Source organism: Pinus tabuliformis, chromosome 5_2 (assembly GCF_031772625.1).
Source record: "Pinus tabuliformis cultivar Carrire ecotype Pingquan chromosome 5_2, CPIR1, whole genome shotgun sequence".
NCBI classification, from domain to species: domain Eukaryota; kingdom Viridiplantae; phylum Streptophyta; class Pinopsida; order Pinales; family Pinaceae; genus Pinus; species Pinus tabuliformis.
The window spans coordinates 601,068,753-601,090,156 of NC_142306.1; positions in this window are offsets into that span (position 1 = coordinate 601,068,753).

Genomic DNA, 21,404 nt, shown 5'->3' on the forward strand with positions numbered 1-21,404 from the left:
TGTTTGATTTATCTTGCATGGATTTGAGTGCATGGTGCATGCATTGGTTTCCAAATTCTTTTTCTGACATTTCCATGGTGATACAATCATGTACAACCTTGCCTATATTCCATTTCCAAATAGCCATGATGTACTCAGATTCCTATTTGGTTAAGTTTTGGATTGTCGGTAGATTTCGGATCCGGGTGAGGTGGTCTAAGGAAAATACCAAGGGTTGGGAGTGGAGATGGTTTTCTCTTGGAAGCCCATGACAAATGGGTGGAGACAAGAAAATATTCCTCTGGGAATGGTGAAGAAATTCTAAGGCATCCAAGCTTGTGTTGGTTTTGGTGATTTTTGGACCCGTTTAGGTGAAATCACTACGACTGAGGGTGGAGGTGGTTTAACCTCTGGATTCCTTGTTTGGTTATGTTTTAATTTATCCCATGTGATGCCACATTAAGGGCTGGAATATGGCATGAGGGTGATTGGGCTGACAAATTAATTATTTGGTTCAGTCCCAAATGAGGAGGTACGTGGAAGTCCCTGACTTGGTTGGCACTATGCATATGTTATTATGTGTTATTCTTTAATGATGATTTATGAGTACAAGTTCTGGTTTAATGTGTGATTTTATGAATGGTTTGTCATGGTATCATTCTAGTTCAATGTTGGTTACATGCATGGTATATTTCCTATTATATGATGTGCTCTTATTATGGTTCTATTCCATGGTTTGATAACCTCCTGGTTATTTTAAATGAATGCATGAGCTAATATGTGTTTGTTACATCTAGTATGAGAGGGAAGTGAGCCTTCTTGGTGATTCTCTTATGAAACTAATGAATTAGTGATTAGATATGCATTCATGACCTACAAGTACTATGTTTACAAAGTGTTTGAATACATGATTATCATGTGTTTGGAAAGTATGAGCCATAACAAAAGCTAAGAACAGTGCATGAAGACTTGTATAGGTTAATGATAGAGTTCTGAGAAGATCTGGGTGGTTGGCATATAGACTAGCCCTAAAAATATAAAATATGTCTTTTGGTCACACTTCCTTAACTAGGAAAACTTGATTGTAATCACATGGAGGATGGCTTGTGCGTGAGGCTAAAAGCCTCTATCCACACTCACAAGTTTGCATGTGTATGTCTGGGAGGTAAATTAGGTCAAAAAGGTAATTCCAACTTAGCGAAAGGTCACCAATGGAAGTTTCGTGACAAATGAATGATCATGTGTCTCTAGGAGGTTGCAGTAATTTCAGGACATTTGGACCCCATTTCCATAATTGTATCTTGGAATTTGGGTCATGCATAGTAAATACGAGCTCATGTTTACCCTGGCGATCTTGTAAAAGTGGGCAAATGTGGGGTGGGGTGTTATAGGGTGGCATTAGAGCAGGTTCATACGATTGGACCTATGGTTAAAACAAAATTGTTATGCATATATATCAACACATATCTATATGTTTGGCATGCATTCATGATAACTAATTTATTACCATATACATGCCAGTTAATCTCTTGTTATTTCAGTCATATGCATGTTAGCTATTTACGCATGGAAGGTATTGTGGTTATATGCCCATTAGTTTTTGTTATTGCAGTTGCATGCATGACAATTAATTTATTGATTGTGGCGTGAACTGATATGTTCTTGATATTATTATGTATCGTGCTAATCTGGGTTGACTTTTGCAGATGAAATAGCCATTCTAGAGGTAAATTAAGGTAATACTTTTAATTATGCTTTTATTTAGCTAACAATCGAATATTGCAAGAAAATGTAAGGTTAGGAGTGTTGGCATTATGACACAGGTGTTGTCCTTGATGGCAACTCACTCAGATGACAGATCACAGTTCAGCAGGTTAACAGCACAAAGTTCAGATCAAAATGAAGAAAGAGAGGTATACGCAGGTTCACCATTGGCCAAGCTACATATACATGTGGGTTCACTATATACAAGTCGCGTATACATACACACACACTTTCACAGAATGCAAGGCGCGTATATCTTGGAAAACTAAGTTTTGGTCCAAGGTATTTGGTCCATGGTATTTTGATCCATGGTATTGGTCCAAGGTATCTAGTCCGAGGTATTGACCCCAGGTATTGGGTCCAAGGTATTGGTCCTAAGTGGTTTTGGTCCATGGTATTGAGTAAGGCCTAAGACTATAAAAGGAGGGGAAGATCATTAGGCCAAGGTACTCAAGTATTGAATATCTGATGAAGAGAAAGATCTAGTGTACAGGTTATTGGGTTATGGTGCATAGCTGGATCTGAACCAAGGATGAACCTTAGCGCTTGATGAAGGATAAGATCTAATGATGGGTCAAGATCTTAAGGCTTGAAGTGAAGTATCTTTATGTGGTTTGATCATTTATTTGAATAACTGGCGCATGTTGTAGTTTGTAAATATGATGATCTGGGTATAACTAAAGTCTGGAATTGTTGTAATGTTTAAATCATCATTTACAGATCTATACGTAGGTTCACTTTAGAAAAGGCGCGTATACACGCTTGTTCTGCATATCAAAACAGCATATACATCTTAAATTTGATTTGCAGATCTGTACACAGGTTCGCCTTGAGAAAAGAGCATATGCACGCAGGTTCGACACATGGAAGTAGCGTATACCTTATAAAATATGTTTTAGCTACTTCTGTTTGCTGTTGCAGTGTTCTAGGTTCTGGCTTGGGTTCTGGTTACTATATTCTAGTTACAGCATTCTGAAAGATCAAATTAAAGGGTTGTCAAAGATATTGACTGATTCAGTTGTGATTGGTGCAAAGGAGATTGGTTGATGCAGATATATTTGATGATTAAAGGATGTTTCCAGTCTAAAAATTTATGAAACGTGATCCCTGGAAGAAAAGAGAAGGTTGTAGCCTTCTATAGGCCAGCACCTATGTACTAGTAAACATATCAGCTAGTACAAGAGCTAGGGGGTAGTAGCTCCCTTCCAGAAGAAGCTGGAGAATGAGAGAAGGTTGTAGCCTTCTGCAGGTAGAAGCCTGTGTACTGGTATAAGTCTACACCAGTACAAAATTGTAAAAAGAATTTTCTTATTATTAAAAGATGATAGAGATGATTGCAGCAGGGGGTTTTCACCCACATTGGGTTTCCACCTTATATCTTGTGTTCATGTGTGTGATTGTTTGTTCTATTTTTACTGCACTTGGTTACTGTTTATGTGGTTCTGATGCACTAATTAAAGATCAACATATGATGAATTAACTGAATCATAAGTTTGCAGGATATACGCTAGTTGCCTTAAACACAGTTGCATATACACGCGAGTTCCATTAACTAAAGTAGCGTATATGAATCTGATTATGGAAATGAAAAATTGTTTGACTTGATAACACTGATTCACCCCCCCTCTCAGTATTATTTCCAATAATTGGTATCAGAGCAGGTCCTTCAGAAGAAGCTTGATCGCTTGAAGGAAGATCCATCATCATGAGTAATCAAGAAAGAGAGGGATCCATCAGACCACCAATCTTTGATGGAAGCAACTTCATTTATTGGAAGGTAAGAACTACAACCTATCTTCAATCTCTTGGAACAGATGTCTGGGAAATCGTGGAAGGAGGATATACATTTCCATCAGCAATTCCTATAGATACGGTAGGTAAAAAGCAATATGAAACCAATGCCAAAGCTGTCAATACATTATTGGGAAGTCTGTCACAATCAGAATTTGTCAAAGTTATGCAGCTCAAATCCACCAAAGAAATAAGGGACAAAATCGTTCTAAGATATGAAGTAGACTCTCAGGTAAAATGTGCAAAACTGCAAACTCTCAGAATTCAATATGAAACTCTCAAAATGCACAATGATGAAAGTATAGCTAGTTACTTCTTACGTATAGATGAGAGTGTTAATTGCATGAATAATTTGGGTGAAGAGATAAAAGAAGTTACTTTAGTTGAAAAGGTTTTAAGATCCTTGTCTACTAAGTTTGAATCAAAAGTATTTGCCATAGAAGAAAAGCAAGATCTTCAGACTATTACTATGACACAGCTGCACGGAATCTTAGCTTCTTTCGAGATGAGAAAAGGAAGTCCATCAGATATGGGAGAAGCCGCATTTAAATCTTCAGGAAAAGAAGAACTCAATGAATCAGGACATATTTCAGAAGGAGAAGAAGAAGCAAACTTTGTCAAGAACCTTCAACGGGGTTCCGGAAGATTCAAAGGTGAACTACCTTTCAAATTTTTTGCTTGTGGAAGAGTCGGTCATTATGCTGTCAAATGTCCTCATAAAGATAATTTTGATAAAGGTAAGGAATCTACAAAATGGAATAGAAAACAAAGTGTAAGTAAGAAGAGCTACTATACGCATGAAGATAGCGATAGTTTATCAATTAGTGATGAAGATGAAAATGGCAATGACTATAGACTTCTGATGGCTTTTGAAGATGATGATTTCTTGGATGCTTTAGATGAAGATGACCTTTATGAATAAATATCTAAACTCAAAATTTTTTTAGAAGAAAATAATATGATTATAAATACATTGACATTCCAACTTGCTGAAAGAGAAAAACACAATGAAAAACTAGAATGTGAAATTGTGGATCTAAGAAAAGATATTGAGAAAACAAATGCTCTCAATCTTAGATTTGCTAAAGGATCAGAAACCTTAAATGAAATTATAAAAGTGCAGCGTTCTCCACTGATAAAGATAGGTCTTGGATATACTAAAGAAGCATCTCAAGCACAAAAGCCATCAACCTCCACTAAAAGCTATCTTGATGCAGCAAAGAGCAGTGAACAGTTTGACAATCGTCAGCAAAGGCATAAAGCAGATCACCAGGTAAATCAGGTTCAATTTACTTCAAGGAGCTACAACCAACCTCAGGTAAATCATATTGAATCTACTTCAAGAATGAATATCAATAGAAACTACAATCACCAGGTCAGTAGATTCGATAATCACATGAACTTCTTTAATGTCCAATGTTTTACATGTCATAACTTTGGACACAAAGATGCTCAATGTGTTTCTTACAAGACCATCATGACTAGAGAAGCACGAAATCAAAGGAATGTGACAGGGATCATGAAAAGGTCCTACAATAACTTTTCTCTTCTTGAAAATGAAATAGAATGCTCTATCTGCAACAACTTCGGTCATGAAGAATTTGAATGCAGGAGTAAATTTCGGCAAACATCTCAAAAGGAGCAAACCTCATTATGTGCCAAAATATGGAAAAAGAAAGAACCACAAACAGAAAGATGTGGTATAGCCTTGTATGCAGAAGGACAAGAAAATCAGTGGTACATCGACAGTGGATGCTCAAAACACATGACAGGTGACAAAGAAAAACTTCATTCATATAATGCCTTAGAAAAGGAAAAGAAGGTCTCATTTGGAAATGACACTCCTGCTGTCATAAAAGGTAAAGGCTCTGTTCTCTTAAAAGAAAAAGTTAAAGCTAGGAATGTTATGTATGTTGATGGTCTAAAGCATAACCTATTGAGTGTTAGTCAAATGTGTGATCAAGGAAATGAAGTAGTATTTCGATCAAATGGATGTGTTGTTCGTGAGCTTGATATAGGAGAAACCATGATCAAAGGTATAAGAACTCCAAACAACTTATACATACTCAAGGGAGGACAACAACAATGCTATCTAAGCAAAAATGATGAACACTGGCTATGGCACAAAAGATTGGGGCATCTAAGCTTCTCTCAAATAAGAAAAGCATGCAGATTCCAAGTTGTTCATGATCTTCCTGATATCAACATTCCAAAAAATACAATATGCAAATCATGTCAATTTGGTAAGCAAACCAGATCGCACTTCCCTGAAAAGGAAGGATCAGCTAGTAAGCCTCTTGAACTTGTTCATACTGATTTATGTGGACCATCAAGGAAAAAGTCACCTCATGGAGAAGAATACTTTATATTGTTCATTGATGATTTTTCCAGAATGTGTTGGATAGGACTTCTAAAGCATAAAGATGAAGCATTTGAAAAGTTCAAAGCCTTTAAAGCTTTGGTTGAAAATGAATCATATCGCAAAATCAAATGCCTCAGATCTGATCGAGGAGGGGAATTTACCTCGGATGAATTCTTTGACTTTTATGAAGAATATGGAATAAAAAGGCAATTCTCCACCACAAAGACTCCTCAACAAAACGGAGTGGTAGAAAGGATGAACAGAACTGTTCAACAAATGGCTCGTGCTATGCTAGATGAGTCTGGAACTCCTGCAACCTTCTAGGGTGAAGCTGCATTCGCTACCGTCACTATTCTCAACCAAGAAAATGTTCGGGTAAACAACACTCAAACTCCACATGAACTTTGGTATGGTAAGACCCCTATTGTAAAATACTTCAAAGTTTTTGGAAGCAAATGTTACATCAAAAGGACTGATGAAAAACTTGGTAAGTTTGAACCCAGAGCAGATGAAGGTATTCTCCTTGGTTACTCTTCCCGAAGTAAAGGATATAAATGTTATAATAAAAGACTTGGGAAAATTATTGAAAGTATTGATGTTGTGGTTGATGAAGCATGCAAAAATCCAAAACAAATAAAAACTGAAGATTATGAAGAAGATGAGGATTATCCTCCCACATCAAATCAGACTAATTCTAAAGAAGAAACCAATGAAGCACCAGAAGAAGAGATAACAGTAGAAGAAAAGACTCCGTCCAGGTATGTTCAGAAAAATCATCCAGAGACTCAAATTTTGGGACAGAAAGAGGCAGGTGTGCAGACAAGAAGAACTATTACAGAAGCTTCAAGCTATCTAGCATTGCTATCCTCCACCGAACCTCAAAATATAAATGAAGTATGCAAAGATGAATGTTTGGTCAAGGCCATGAATGAAGAACTTGAGAAAATTGAAAAGAATAATACTTGGGAATTAGTTCCTAGACCTCATGATAAGAATATCATAGGAACTAAATGGATATTCAAAAACAAGCTGAATGAAAATGGAGAAGTTATTAGAAACAAGGCCAGACTTGTTTGTAAAGGATATTCTCAACAAGAAGGTATAGATTTTGAAGAAACTTTTGCACCTGTTGCTAGACTTGAAGCCATAAGAATGTTCCTTGCTCTTTCTAGTTTTCAGAAATTCAAAGTATACCAAATGGATGTAAAATCTACCTTTCTTAATGGAGACTTAGAAGAAGAAGTCTATATTGAGCCCCTACATGGATTCATTCTTGGAAATGATGCAAAACTTGTATGCAGACTCAGAAAGGCTCTCTATGGTCTAAAACAAGCTCCAAGGACCTGGTATTACCGTCTTGACAAATATCTCCATCAGCAAGGTTTTTCAAAGGGATCAGCTGATAGCAATCTATATACAAAGATTCACAATAATAAATTGCTAATACTTGTTGTGTATGTTGATGATATTATTTTTGGTAGCAATGAAGAAGCCATGAGTCAGAATTTTGCTTCAGTAATGCAACAAGAATTTGAAATGTCCCTGCTTGGTGAGCTTACATATTTTCTTGGTCTAAAAGTTCAACAAAATAAAGATGGTATTTTTCTGTCATAAACAAAATATCTCAAACAGATCTTAAAAAAATACGGCATGGAAGATTCTAAACCAGTATGTACCCCAATGGTAACAAGATGCAGTCTCAGCTCAAATGATGAATCAGCAGTAGTACATCAACCAACTTACAGATCTATGATTGGCAGTCTGCTTTATCTAACAGGTACCCGACCAGACATCATGCATGTAGTAGGAATAGTTGGAAGATTCCAAGAAAATCCAAAGGAATCACACCTTCAGGCAGTTAAAAGGATTTTCAAATATCTTCAAGGAACATAGAATTTTGGTTTATGGTATCCTAGAGATACAGATCTTACACTTCATGCATATACAGATGCAGATTGGGCAAGAAGTGTTGATGACAGAAAAAGCACTAGCGGTGGTGCATTCTATATGGGTTCCAGATTAGTGTCTTGGTTCAGAAACAAACAAAGTTCAATTGCATTATCTACAGCTGAAGCAGAATATGTGGTTTCTGCATCTTGCTGCACACAACTCCTTTAGATGATGTAAACATTGCAAGACATTCAGATCACATGTACTCCACCCATCTCCATTCTATGTGATAATACAAGTGCCATCAGTATTTCAAAAAAATCCAGCCATGCATTCCAAGACCAAGCACATACCCATCAAATATCATTTTTTACGTGAACAAGTGCTTGAACAAAAGGTCAAATTGGAGTATGTTCCCTCCAAAGAACAGGTTGCTGATATATTCACCAAACCACTGCCCAGAGAGACATTTGAATATCTCAGACAAAAGCTGGGAGTAGTTGATGCATCATCCTGCTGTTAAATCCTATCTATTTCAGAGAAAGGTGGTTATACGCGAGTTTCATGAAGCGTAGTCACGTACATACATTGGTTTCTGTGGATATAGTCGCGTATATGTTGGTTTGAAGAAAAGCAGTGGGCCAGACTCAGGAAGAAAGGGGTCTGATATGGTTCAGTGAATTATCTACTCTGCTTGATGATGGTTACAGTCTGTGGATGACATGTGGAAATATGTTGGCTCTCATAAGTTGTTGATAACTTGATGTATATCTGATTGATAATGATGCCTTGATAACTCTTCTATGAAATGATCATCTGGCATAGGTTCAGGGGGAGCATATGCTTCTAATAATGCATTGTGGGCATTATCTTAGAAGATCTTGGTACAAATTCACACAGTTGTTTTTTATTCAAGTGGAACAGGTTCAAGGGGAGAACATGGTTGCTGGTCTGGATGCTGATTGATAGATGCTGCTAATGATAGTAGTTGATGACTATCATGGTATTGTTTAAGATATTTGGTCTCTGTTATATATGTCATGTATATTTTTTAATTAAAAGGTCATGAAACGACCTAATTTGTTACCCCACTATGCATGGGATGGCTGATGTAATGTTACTTGTTCTGACATGTATAAACAATTGGTATATCCCCACTTGGTTGGGAGATGGATGTATATATGAGTCATTGGTGATAGGAAGGTCATTTAAGATGTATGTATAGAGTCATGTTCTTCTTTTAGAACATCTTTTTGCAGACCTTGCTTATATTCAGGGGGAGCATGGACTCGATCATGGAGCTCAATCAACACTCTTCAGCATATCAGAGAATTCAACATGTACTCAGGGGGAGCATAACCCTTTGCCCTTGATGACAAAGGGGGAGAGTGACTTGGGGTTGCCATCAAGTCCAAAGGGGGAGATTGTTGGCATTATGACACAGGTGTTGTCCTTGATGGAAACTCTCTTAGATGACAGATCACAGTTCAACAGGTTAACAACACAAAGTTTAGATTAGAATGAAGAATGAGAGGTATACGCAGGTTCACCATTAGCCAAGCCGCGTATACACGTGGGTTCAATATATACAAGTCGCGTATACGTACACACGCACTTTCACAGAATGCAAGGTGCGTATATCTTGGAAAACAAAGTTTTGGTCCATGGTATTTTAATCCATCGTATTGGTCCAAGGTATCTGGTTCGAGGTATTGACCCCAGGTATTGAGTCCAAGGTATTGGTCCTAAGTGGTTTTGGTCCATGGTATTGAGTACGACCTAAGACTATAAAAGGAGGGGAATATCATTAGGCCAAGGTACTCAAGTATTGAATATCTGATGAAGAGAAAGATCTAGTGTACAGGTTATTGGGTTATAGTGCATAGCTGGATCTGAACCAAGGATGAACCTTAGCGCTTGATGAAGGATAAGATCTAATGATGGGTCAAGATCTTAAGGCTTGAAGTGAAGTATTTTTATGTGGTTTGATCATTTATCTGAATAATTGGCGCATGTTGTAGTCTGTAAATATGATGATCTGGGTATAACTGAAGTCTCGAATTGTTGTAATGTTTAAATCATCATTTACAGATCTGTATGCAAATTCACTTTAGAAAAGGCGCGTATACATGTCTGTTCTGCATATCAAAATAGCGTATACATCTTAAAGTTGATTTGCATATCTGTACGAGGTTCTCCTTGAGAAAAGAGCGTATGCACGTAGGTTCGACACATGGAAGTAGCATATACCTTATAAAATATGTTTTAGCTGCTTCTGTTTGTTGTTGCAGTGTTCTGGGTTCTGGCTTGGGTTCTGGTTACAGCTTTCTGAAAGATCAAATTGAAGGGTTGTCAAAGAGATTGATTGATTCAGTTGTGATTGGTGCAAAGGAGATTGGTTGATGAAGATATATTTGATGATTGAATGATGTTTCCAGTCTGAAAATTTATGAAACGTGATCCCTGGAAGAAAAGAGAAGGTTGTAGCCTTTTATAGGCCAGCACCTACATACTAGTAAACATATCATCTAGTACAAGAGCTAGGGGGTAGTAGTTCCCTTCCAGAAGAAGCTGGAGAACAAGGGAAGGTTGTAGCCTTCTGCAGGTAGAAGCCTGCGTACTGGTATATATCTGCACTAGTACAAAATTGTAAAAAGAAGTTTCTTATTATTAAAAGAAGATAGAGACGATTGCAACAGGTGGTTTTCACCCACATTGGGTTTCCACCCTATATCTTGTGTTCATGTGTGTGATTGTCTGTTCTGTTTTTACTGCACCTGGTTACTATTTATGTGGTTCTGATGCACTAATTAAAGATCAACATATGATGAATTAACTGAATCATAAGTTTGCAGGATATACGCTAGCTGACTTAAATACAGTTGCGTATATATGCGAGTTCCATTAACTAAAGTAGCGTATATGAATCTGATTATGGAAATGAAAAATTGTTTGACTTGATAATACTAATTCACCCCTCCTCTCAGTATTATTTCCAACAAAGAGATGAAGATGAAAATGGTTGAATACAGTTCATATGAATCCCCATACAAGCTAGAATACAAATTAGTGGGATATTAAATTTTTTTTTGGTGTACAGCGCAGAGCCGAGCTCAACCCCGCAACCTCCCTTAACATAGTGCATCGCCTTACCACTTCGCCTGTGGGTTGGTTCTTAACATATAGCGGCTTTGGGTTAATGTTCAAGTGGACTAACCGCAAGGTTTGGGGGCGGGCAGACTTAACTTCCCCCCATGTGAACACATTACCATCAAGCTTTGATCGTTTGATGTAACCACGCTGCGATAACCGCCAGCCTAACCGTCGGTCCAAGCATCACATGTGAGCACCTATCTGCCCAACCACCGACATTTGTTCTGCCCACTAGGGTCACCACCACCACAGACTGCTAGGCCACATGTGAACACTCTTCCTCAAGCCGCTTGTAGTTACCGTAACCGCCAGAGAGAGGGGGCCAGCATCGGGGGCTAGCCCCTAGGAGCATGGTCCCCATATGACCCAAATTTTGGTTCTAAGGCCTTGGCGGCTAAATTAACGGTCCTACAAATCCACCTAAAATCCGGTGAATTTGTTGCTCCATTATCGGAAAATGGGGGCGAATTTGTAGGATGATGACAGATTTGGTGCAAATTGTAGAGCGAATATTTGAGAAACTAGGAGAGTTCATAACTTCTCCAGTTTTTGACCAAATTGGGTGCAAAAATAGGCTAGATAGCCATTTTTGGACATTCTAGACTCATTGGAGCAGGTTTCAGGATCAAAGGAGATTTTCTGGATAGGCATTTTTTAAATTGAAGCTTATGGGTGCCATGGTCAAACAAAGTGTTGATTCAGTTTATGGAGGAGTTTCAATATGGATATGACCTTGCAGAGGTATTTCAATCTCCATGTGATTTTTGCAATAGTTGTTACATTAGTGTTGTGCTTTCATTCCTCTTTTCTCTATATGTGTTTTGGAAAAGAGACTTGTTTATGTACTTCAAGTCGATTGTGGTACTGTTTATGCTCTTTGAAGTTGGAGCATGGGATCTTGGTGTAAGATGCCTATGTTTGTTGAAGGTTTACATGTTTGATTGTAGGTTAACATGCGTATGGAGTGATAACTCTTGCAAAATTTATTTCTTTGAAGGAAAAACTAGCCATTCCATTTTAGCAGTTTATGTACTCTTCTTATCTAGACATTGAGCATAATGAGAAGGGATCATGCCATTTGAGCTGATCCAAGGAGATGTAGCCCAGGATGGGTGAAATCCTTTAACAATGGCTAGTGTATTACTGATTGATGCATGCTTCCATTTAGTGTTTTGATTTCATGTTTAAAGTTTTTCATGAAACTAACTTAAGAAAACACACATAAAAACTCATGTTTTTACTTGCTATTTTGGAGTACAAACCTCAAGCACATTTTTATATTCTAATGAGGATCTTAGCATAGAAATCTAATATTCCAAATTCAGATCAAGTTGGTATCAGAGTACTGGTTTTCTTTGTGCAAGGAGGAATTGACTGTTGTTTGCAAGTGAATTTGTTTTTAAGCTCAAGTGAGGAGAAGGTTTTGGAAAGGAGAGGAAGATTGTTACAATCTCTACCACCAGTTCTACCTCAAGTTGCAATAGAATCTTCAAGAAAATAATGTACCAAGGAGTAGAGCTTGAAAGAATGTGAGAGGATGTGAAGGCTTTTAGAAAGGATTTCTTAAACATGGTAGAAATGGTGAAAGTCCTCTATGAAGAGAGGAATACCAAATTGCAAGGTGAAAGCTCTAGACCTCCAGAAGGAGAATGTTCTCCAAGGGAAGACGATAACAAGAATGGTGATAAACCACCATCTTCTCCACAAACTTCATGGTTTATACAACTCTTATGCAAGATGCTAGTGTAGAAAGTCCCCTAGAGAAGGTAGATGGACAAGTTTGTACCTTTTGTCCACATGATGTCAAGGATGAGGTTCTATCAACACCCAAATTCAAGGAGGTGAAAGAAGAGAGCCAAAGAGTCCAAGAGGACACATCTAGAATCAAAAGAGAGCTTGAAAACATATTTGTATGTAAATGAAAAGATGAGGCAAACGGTAATCATTTACAATCTTCTTCTTTACATGAAAGTGTTAATGTAAATTCATTTACAGCCTTCGAAAAGCATAGTAAAGGCATTGGATCCAAGCTCTTGACCAAGATGGGTTACAAGGGAGGAGGCCTTGGAGTGAACCATCAAGGCATTAAAAATCTAATTAAGGCAAATGAGAGGCCTAAATATGTAGGCTTAGGCTATGTTGCAAAAGAAGAATGGTCTTCTAGTGATAACTCATGGGTATCGTGTTCCTTTTTCCATAAAAGAGGACATGAGGACATAAGATGTTTGGATTTGCATCCAGAATTGGTACCCACTTCGTTCCTCAAAAATAAGGAGGAATTGAAGTGAAAAACATCTCCAAAGAGAGATGAAAAAGTTGAAGAAGAAACGAGGCTAAGTTTTTCTTTCCATGCAAGTTCCTCATGCAAGAAGCGTAAGCCAAAGGACAACAAAAAGAGGTATAATTGTCATGTTAATTCAAATGCTTTTCATAATGGAAAACAACATGCTGATTTGAATAACATGTTGAGGAATGTGTTTCCATTTACCTTTTTCCTTTCATCTAACTGTTGTTTAGATAAGTGCGATAAAAGGAAAGAAATCGTCAATAAGATGTTCATGTCTAATGGAATTGAGACCGAACAGAGAAAATCTCATCCATTGTTAAAGACATGTGAGCCAAGAGAAGCTCAAAAGAACTTTTTCACTCACTGCAATATCAGTGGGCATTGGGTCAAGAAATGTTGGAAATTATTTCCACAACTTCATCCTGGTAAGGGCAAGCAAATTATGTAAGCACCAGAAGGGGAAGTGACAAAAGAAAAAGAGGCGCAAGATGTAACCATTCCTGAAGCAGCTTACGAAGAAGAAAAAGTTTAAATAGAGGGTTCATTTACTTGGTTGGGTAAGAAATGGGCAGACTATTTGTCCAAGTGAAGTTGGTAAATATTTTTTTTGCACTAGTTGCATATCCCCATAGCTGGGTAATTAGTAAAAGTGATGTTCATAAATAAATCACTTATATGCAACAATGTTTTCTTTGACTATTATTATGCTAGTTCGGTTTGTTGATAGTCAATTTGAATGGAAAATTTGAGAGTCAAGTTTATTCCATCTTGTAAAATTCATTTCTATTTGTAGTTTAAGAAAGCCTTTTAAAATTGTTGTATGAGTAGTTGCAGCACATTCAGTATGTTTCAAATGTGTTAAGCACTCAAGTTATACAAGTACTCACTATGTGAAGCTTGTTTTGGCTCAATTGTCAAAACCTTTTGGGATCTTATCATCAATAAGGATTTTTCAAAAGAGCACCTTAGAATTCTTCTTGGGAAGAATGCTGTTGTGGATGGCCATAGTGACATGGGCACGCCGAGAAGAACACTAAACCCAAATTCTTTGGTCAGGTTATACTTCAAGTTCAGCTTGAGAAAGAGCCAAGACAAGTACAATTCAAGGCACTATAAACATCGATTGGATCAAGTTTGGAAAAATGAAGGAACTGTACCTTCAAATGTCGAACAATTGAAAGTGAACTTTTGGAGACCAAAAGTTTTTTAGTGGGGAAGAGTGATTAGGAGCTCAAAATTTGCATAAAAATAAAAATTGTCAGAATGGTGTGGAACATAAACAACCATGTAGCTCTCATCATCATAAATCCTCCACAACTCGTTTCGCACAAAACAGACACTGTATGATCCCATAAATGTGATTTGTTCACTTTGTCAAATAGGTAAACATTTTGCAAGTGGTTGACTGGGATGCTAACTGGGCATCCATAATGCCTAGGTTGCAAGGGGAATATTCTCAAAATATTCCTGAAATATTTTGTTGAGTTGGAAATGTCTGATTGGTCCATGTGTTTTGGATTTGGGTCAATTAGGAGGTGACGTGTGGCTAAGCTAGAGGCCGCCACGTGTCCTTCAAAAGGCATATTAATTTTTTTTTGGTGGACAGGGCGGAGTCCGGGCTTAACCCCATGACCTCCCTTAACACAGTGCATCACCTTACCAGTCCACCTGCAGGTTGGTTCTTAACATATAATGACTTTGGGTTAATGTTAAAGTGGACTAACCGCAAGGTTGGGGCGGGCAGACTTAACCACCCCCCCATGTGAACACATTACCATCAAGCCTTGATCATTTGATGGGTGAACTCCTTTAAAAATGGTTGGTTCATTACTGATTGATGCATTCTTCCATTCAGTGTTTTGATTTCATGTTTAAAGTTTTTCATGAAACTAACTTAAGAAAACACACATAAAAACTCATGTTTTTACTTGCTATTTTGGAGTACAAACCTCAAGCACATTTTTATATTCTGATGAGGATCTTAGAATAGAATCCTAATATTCCAAATTCAGATCAAGTAAAGAAGATAATAAGAAGTTCATTGAAGCATAAGAAACACTTGCAAAATATCAAGAAAAGCAAGTTGAGGTTAATGCAGTTATTCTTCAAAACCTCTCATATTTGCAAAAGAAGGAACAACTAGGGATTATTCAGAAGAAGAAAATACTAATGGGGCATATGGAAGCAGGTATCAAGAAAAGGTATAGGATGGACCAAGATTATACAAAAAAGGGTGGAAGATGCTTGAGTACTCTGGAGAGGAAGGCTAGTACGAATGGATTTTATTCTGGATCTACTTCTAGGAGACATTATTTCCATCACCATCAGCATTATTACATGAGGAATGTGAAGCAGTATTTTCTAGAGGAACTCAAGAAAGCTAAGCCTAATACTTTTGATGATGAGATGGCCAAATAAGAGGATGTAGAATCATGGTTGCTTGGAATAATATAATTTTTCAGACTTCGTGATTATTCAAATAACATGAAAGACAAGACAACTACCTTCAGTCTTAAGGTAAAATAAAATATCTCGTGGGAAGATATCAAGCAGGTTAGAGGAATTAGGGAAGAGAGCTGAATTGGGAAGAATTTGAAGGACTCTTCAAGCAGAAGTAACTGTTTGAGAAGTATTAAGATGGAAGGGCCAAGAAATTCTATGAGCTTAATATGGGTTCCATGTCAGATGGAGAATATAAAACTATTTTCTAGATATATTGAGATATGTGCCATATCTCAAGGATGAGAAAGAAAATATTCAAAGGTCATCAATGGACTTCCATTATCATTCAAAGACCAGATTGTGTTTGATGAAACTCAGCCATTGGAAGAATCCATCAAAAAGTTGTAGCATTATTATGAATAGTCAAAGCGCAAACTTGAGTTTGAGCATGATTAGAAGGGTGGTGATAACACTAAAGGAAAATGGCCCAATAAGTGAGGAAGATATAAGGATGTAGGTGACATGGAAAATGTGGCCCCGCATAAGAATTTCAATGCAACTAAGAAAGGACATGAGTTTCAACATATGGACTAGTAGACTAAAGGCAGTGGTAGAGAACCATTGAAGTGTTGGATTTATGGTAGAGACCATAGCAAGAAGGATTTTCCATTGTATCAGGGTGGCGGGTCTCATATCTATAGTGCCTAGAAGGTGCAGACAGTTGGGGATGTAGCTTAGGGAATTCCTTGGATCTATACAGTAGTTGATAATAGGCAGGCAGACCACTAAGAATTTATCATCGAGATGGGAGGTAATTTTTGTGATAAAGTTTTTTCCATTTTGATTGATCCATGATCAGATTATAGCTATATTGGTCCTAACCTTCTGGGCCAGTGTCATTGCAAGAAGAATCTTGGTTGATGCAACTGGCTATAGGGACCAAGAGAACACTTCACAATTGGGTGAGATCTTATACATTTGAGTCTAATGGCATGCTTATAACAGAAAACCTGAACTTGCCTCCTTTGGGTTCATATAGTATGCTATTGGGCATGGATTCGCTATTTATTCATAGGAACAAGGTAGATTTTTATGAGAAGGTCGTTGAGTGCCTAGATGTGGCTAGAGAAAAGAGAGTCTTACAGGGAAAGAAAAATGCTACATCAGTGAGGAGGGTTACAAGTATGCAAGTTAAGCGCATCTGTAGAAAATGATGTGTATTGTTTGTAGTACATGTTTCCAGTGATAAAGGATTGGATGATGTGGATGTTGTGTTGAGAAATCTAATGAAACTAGATTGTTTGATTTATCTTACTTTGATAACTACTTGCGATGTATTTTTTCTTATCTTAGTTAGATTATTCTTCAGCTTAATTATTATTGTGTTATTTTCATCAAATAAATACCAAACCATAAAGAATAGTGAGACATGAGGACACAAGATATAGGTAATCAACCAAGGCAAAAAACTCTCCAGTTGAGAGGAAAACCTACAAGAATTATTCTCTTCTTATAGGATCTTAAATTGACAAATTCCAAGACCTATGACCCTTGACCAAGACCCTCCAAGACCAAGTCCCTTGAAGATATTTCCTTCTTGCAGTTTCTTAGAAACTCCTACAATTTTGACTGTCAACAAATTCTTCTACCCAGAAAATTATTTTGCAACTTCGATCCCTCCAGTAGATTCTTCTACTACTTCATTCAACAAATTCTACTACAACTTCGACCTCATCAACATATTCACAACTTATATGTTTCACAACTTTGATGTTTCACAACATCGACCTAGCTGCAGCTTCACAACTTTGATGCAGCTTCACAGTTTCAACCTAGATGTAGGTTCACAACTTTGATGTAGCTTCAGAAATTTTTGTTGCCCAGTAACTGTAGAAACCCTAACATGAGAGAGAGAGAGAGAGAAAGAGGCCCAAAACTTTAATCTTGTTCTTGTTCTTGTTCTTCTTATTTTAGCTTCTATCTTGATGAGACCAAACTTTCTTGAGAGTGTGTTCAAATTAGGTTGAGTTCCTTCTTATATATAGGATTTTGAGGGGTACGAATTGTTATCTTTACTTCGACTTGTCCCTTCATGTAGGCTGACTTGATCTTTGCACCATGACAAAGTCTTGGAGGGTATTTTGACTTTATTTTGACTCGAATAAATTTTATTTACAATATGTAACATGCCAAAAATGGTATTTCATACTTGACAATTACTCAATTGAATTATAGACTCAATGACAAGCCCTATAAGCACTCAATGGGTGCTTGACCTAAAATTAAATGTCCCTTGAGCATGAAACCCATGCCTCAAGAATAAAAATAATAAATTTCATTTTTTCTTTTCATTAAATAAATAAAATCATGATTACAGATGTCATTATGAATACCGAACCTAGTTACATATTTCAACACTCCATATTAAAAAGGGAGGTATTCATAATCCATACAAGGTACTTGGACATTCTCAACCTGAATAATTATCATAGGAAGAATTGGAATGGTAAGCGATTTGTTTAGCATCATATCAACTAGCATTGTCACATAACATGGTCTTTAATAATAACTCTATCTTTCTGTAACATCATAGCACAATGCTGGCAAGACTAATGACTTATAGACACCATCGTCATTGTCTCTCAAGGTACGTACCCCACTTGAGTGTTCACAGAGTCTGTCATTTTAGGAATATTCTTATCTTGGATTCCCAGTCCTCAAATAATATCGATGCTCTTCAACTAATCTTATCTTGGATTCCCTACCTCATCCTCAAAGAGTATCAGATGCCAGATGCTTATTGAATCCTCCATTCCTTCTTTCAAAGTGAAGATAAGAATGACATGTATATCTCTCCCTCTCAAATAGGGAGGACATGCCCATTCCTATGAAGGAATGTAACCATTCCTATAAAAGGAATGTATCCAACTCCCTCTTATCCAAGGACTTTTCCAAGCTCCCTCTTAACTAGGGACTTTCTTCCAGCAACTTTCTGCTCTAGGTGGAGATCATGGGAATATCAACTGCTTGTGGGGCTCCTTCTTTTGATGTCATGAAGTTCATCTTTAACATTATAAAGCCTTTATATTCTCATACTTCTTCATATGGAAATAACCATTCATCACTTTCCGTCACGAGATACATTGGTCATGTCATCCTTCTCTCTATCGGAAAGTGATCCTCTAGTCCCCATATGGTTTTTTCCTCATATGACTACCTCTTTCAAGTCATGTTTCCACTAAGATATTTCATCCAACCACATGAGAGCTATTTGTAGGTGACATCTACAACTCTCTTTGCAATAGCCATGTATAAACCTATCCAAATTTTGTTCAAAAATAAAAAATGAACATCAAATCAAAGTTACCTTTTTTATAACGGAGAGAGGTCACGAGGCGCTCTGCAACTCGACTTAGGGTTTCAGAACATACCTGCTACGGCAGGCCCTCCTGACAGTGATCACCCTTTGCAGAACGCGGAAGAGAAGTAGGTTTCAATCCGTGGGTCTTGGCCGACGGTAATCATGAACCCCCCTCAGGGGGAAGGAGGGGCGCCTCCTCCAACAAACGACAACCAGCAGAGACACATCGAGGACTCAGACAGTGAAAAAGGGCACAAGGATGGAAATGCAGATAGCAGCTAGCAGGCACATACTGAACAAGCACAGAAAGATAAGCCTAAAGTCAGCTCTTCCACATGCAAGCCATTCGCCACGCATAGGCCAAAAGTAGAGTTACCCAGCCATCGCATCAATGCCAGAATTCAGTATATGAGAGATCATGCCCTCATTGGAAAATTCATTGGAATATGGCCAAATAAGAAAGCGTTGAGAGCCTGGATTAATGTCAAATGGCATCCAAAAGGACACATAACCTTGCATCTAGGGCCTAAGGGGTTTTTTACTGCAGTCTTCAATTGTCTGGAAGACAGAAACAGAGTTTTAGATGGAGGGCCTTACTTCTTTAACTCTGCCGGACTATTTCTCAAAGAATGGATCGAACGTTTTTATCCAGATAAGGAAGACCTAAGTTGCACACCGGTGTGGATCAGGTTGTACTCTCTACCATTGGAATACTGGGAAGAGGATTCTCTCAAGGCAATTGGTAATGTTCTGGGCGAGTTCGTCAAGGTAGCAGAAGAAACAAAGACGCATACATACACCTCATACGCATGGATCTGTGTCTACATGGACCTTAAACAAGCTCTGCCTGATACGGTAAGTATTTTTCATGAAGATGTTGAATGGATACAGTTGATTGATTATGAGCATGTACCCTTTAGGTGCAGGAAATGTCATGATTTAGGACACCTCTATAGAGACTGCCCGTTGAATAGTAAGCCCTCATTTCAAATAGACCCGGAAAATCCAACGCTGGATGGTTTCACTAAGGTGTTGAATCGCAGAAGAGGAAATAAAAAAAATAGCAGTCTCAACTAAGACTCCTCCGGCTGACCAATCAAAACCCTCGACAAGCAATAGCTTTGCAGCCTTAGCCAGTGAAGACATGCAGGATCCAGATAATACACCCTCCAATGAAAAAGGAACCAGTCAGGAAAAGATTGAAGGATCTCAATCGAAAACAGGGGAAAAGGTAGTAGAACAATCGGATAATCATCTTAAGACTGCTTCAAATACCTGGAGCTTCCCTGAAATGGATATAGATGGTACCAATCCCAGTATAGAAGACAAGAAGGAAAGCGATGGAAACTTTCAAGAACCTCAGATCATGGAGGAGGACACGGAATCTATAGATATTGGCGAGCTGGATATTCTAGGCTTAGAACAGGCCTGTAAAACGGGAAACTTCGACAAAATACCTGATCGACAAGTGGATAATCTAGTGGCAGTCCTTAATAAAGCCCAAAAAAAATATTCATTAGGGGTTCAAATTGGTAGCCAATGGGATGAGAAATTCATCACCAAAGATAGTAAAAAACGGGGAAGGAAAACCACTCTGGAGAGAACCATCAAGATAGGAGAAGTATTGGTAGAATCAGGCCGATATGCCAAGTTAACCAAGTATTTCAATATCAACCCCAAACTGTCTCAATGAAGTTGATCTCATGGAATATCAGGGGGCTCAATAGACCAAGGAAAGGAAGACTACTAAAAAATATGCTAATGGAGGAAAAACCTACTATTCTCTTTCTGCAAGAAACAAAATGTAACTCGATAGTCTTGGAAAAAATAGCAGCAAAGGCCTGGCCAGGAGGCTTAGTAACAGCTGTTGATGCTCAGGGGGCGTCAGGAGGACTTGCAGTGCTCTGGGATGCACGAGTGATTCAACTAAACAGCATACATGCAAATAAAAATTTTATTCAAGCCATATTTCACATAATTGGCACCAATATCTATGGCCATATGACAAATGTGTGTTTTCCTCAAGAAACCCAGCACAAAGTTGAAATTCTGGGATACCTTGACACAGCTGAACACAGAGAGGATGTACCCGTTATGGATATCTGGAGGTGACTACAACATGATAGCAACAATGGAGGAAAAAAAGGGAGGCCGATGCAGAATCAATAGAGATGGATCCATATTAAAAGACTTCATTCATAATAATTGGCTGATAGATCTCCCTTCAAATAACGGCCTATTCACTTGGAATAACAAGAGGGCAGAACCAATGCAAATAGCCTCTCATCTTGATCGATTTTTGATATTAGATAATGCAGTTCACCTAGGAGGAGAATTCATTGCCTCTATCCTTTCCTATCTCAGGCTCTGATCAT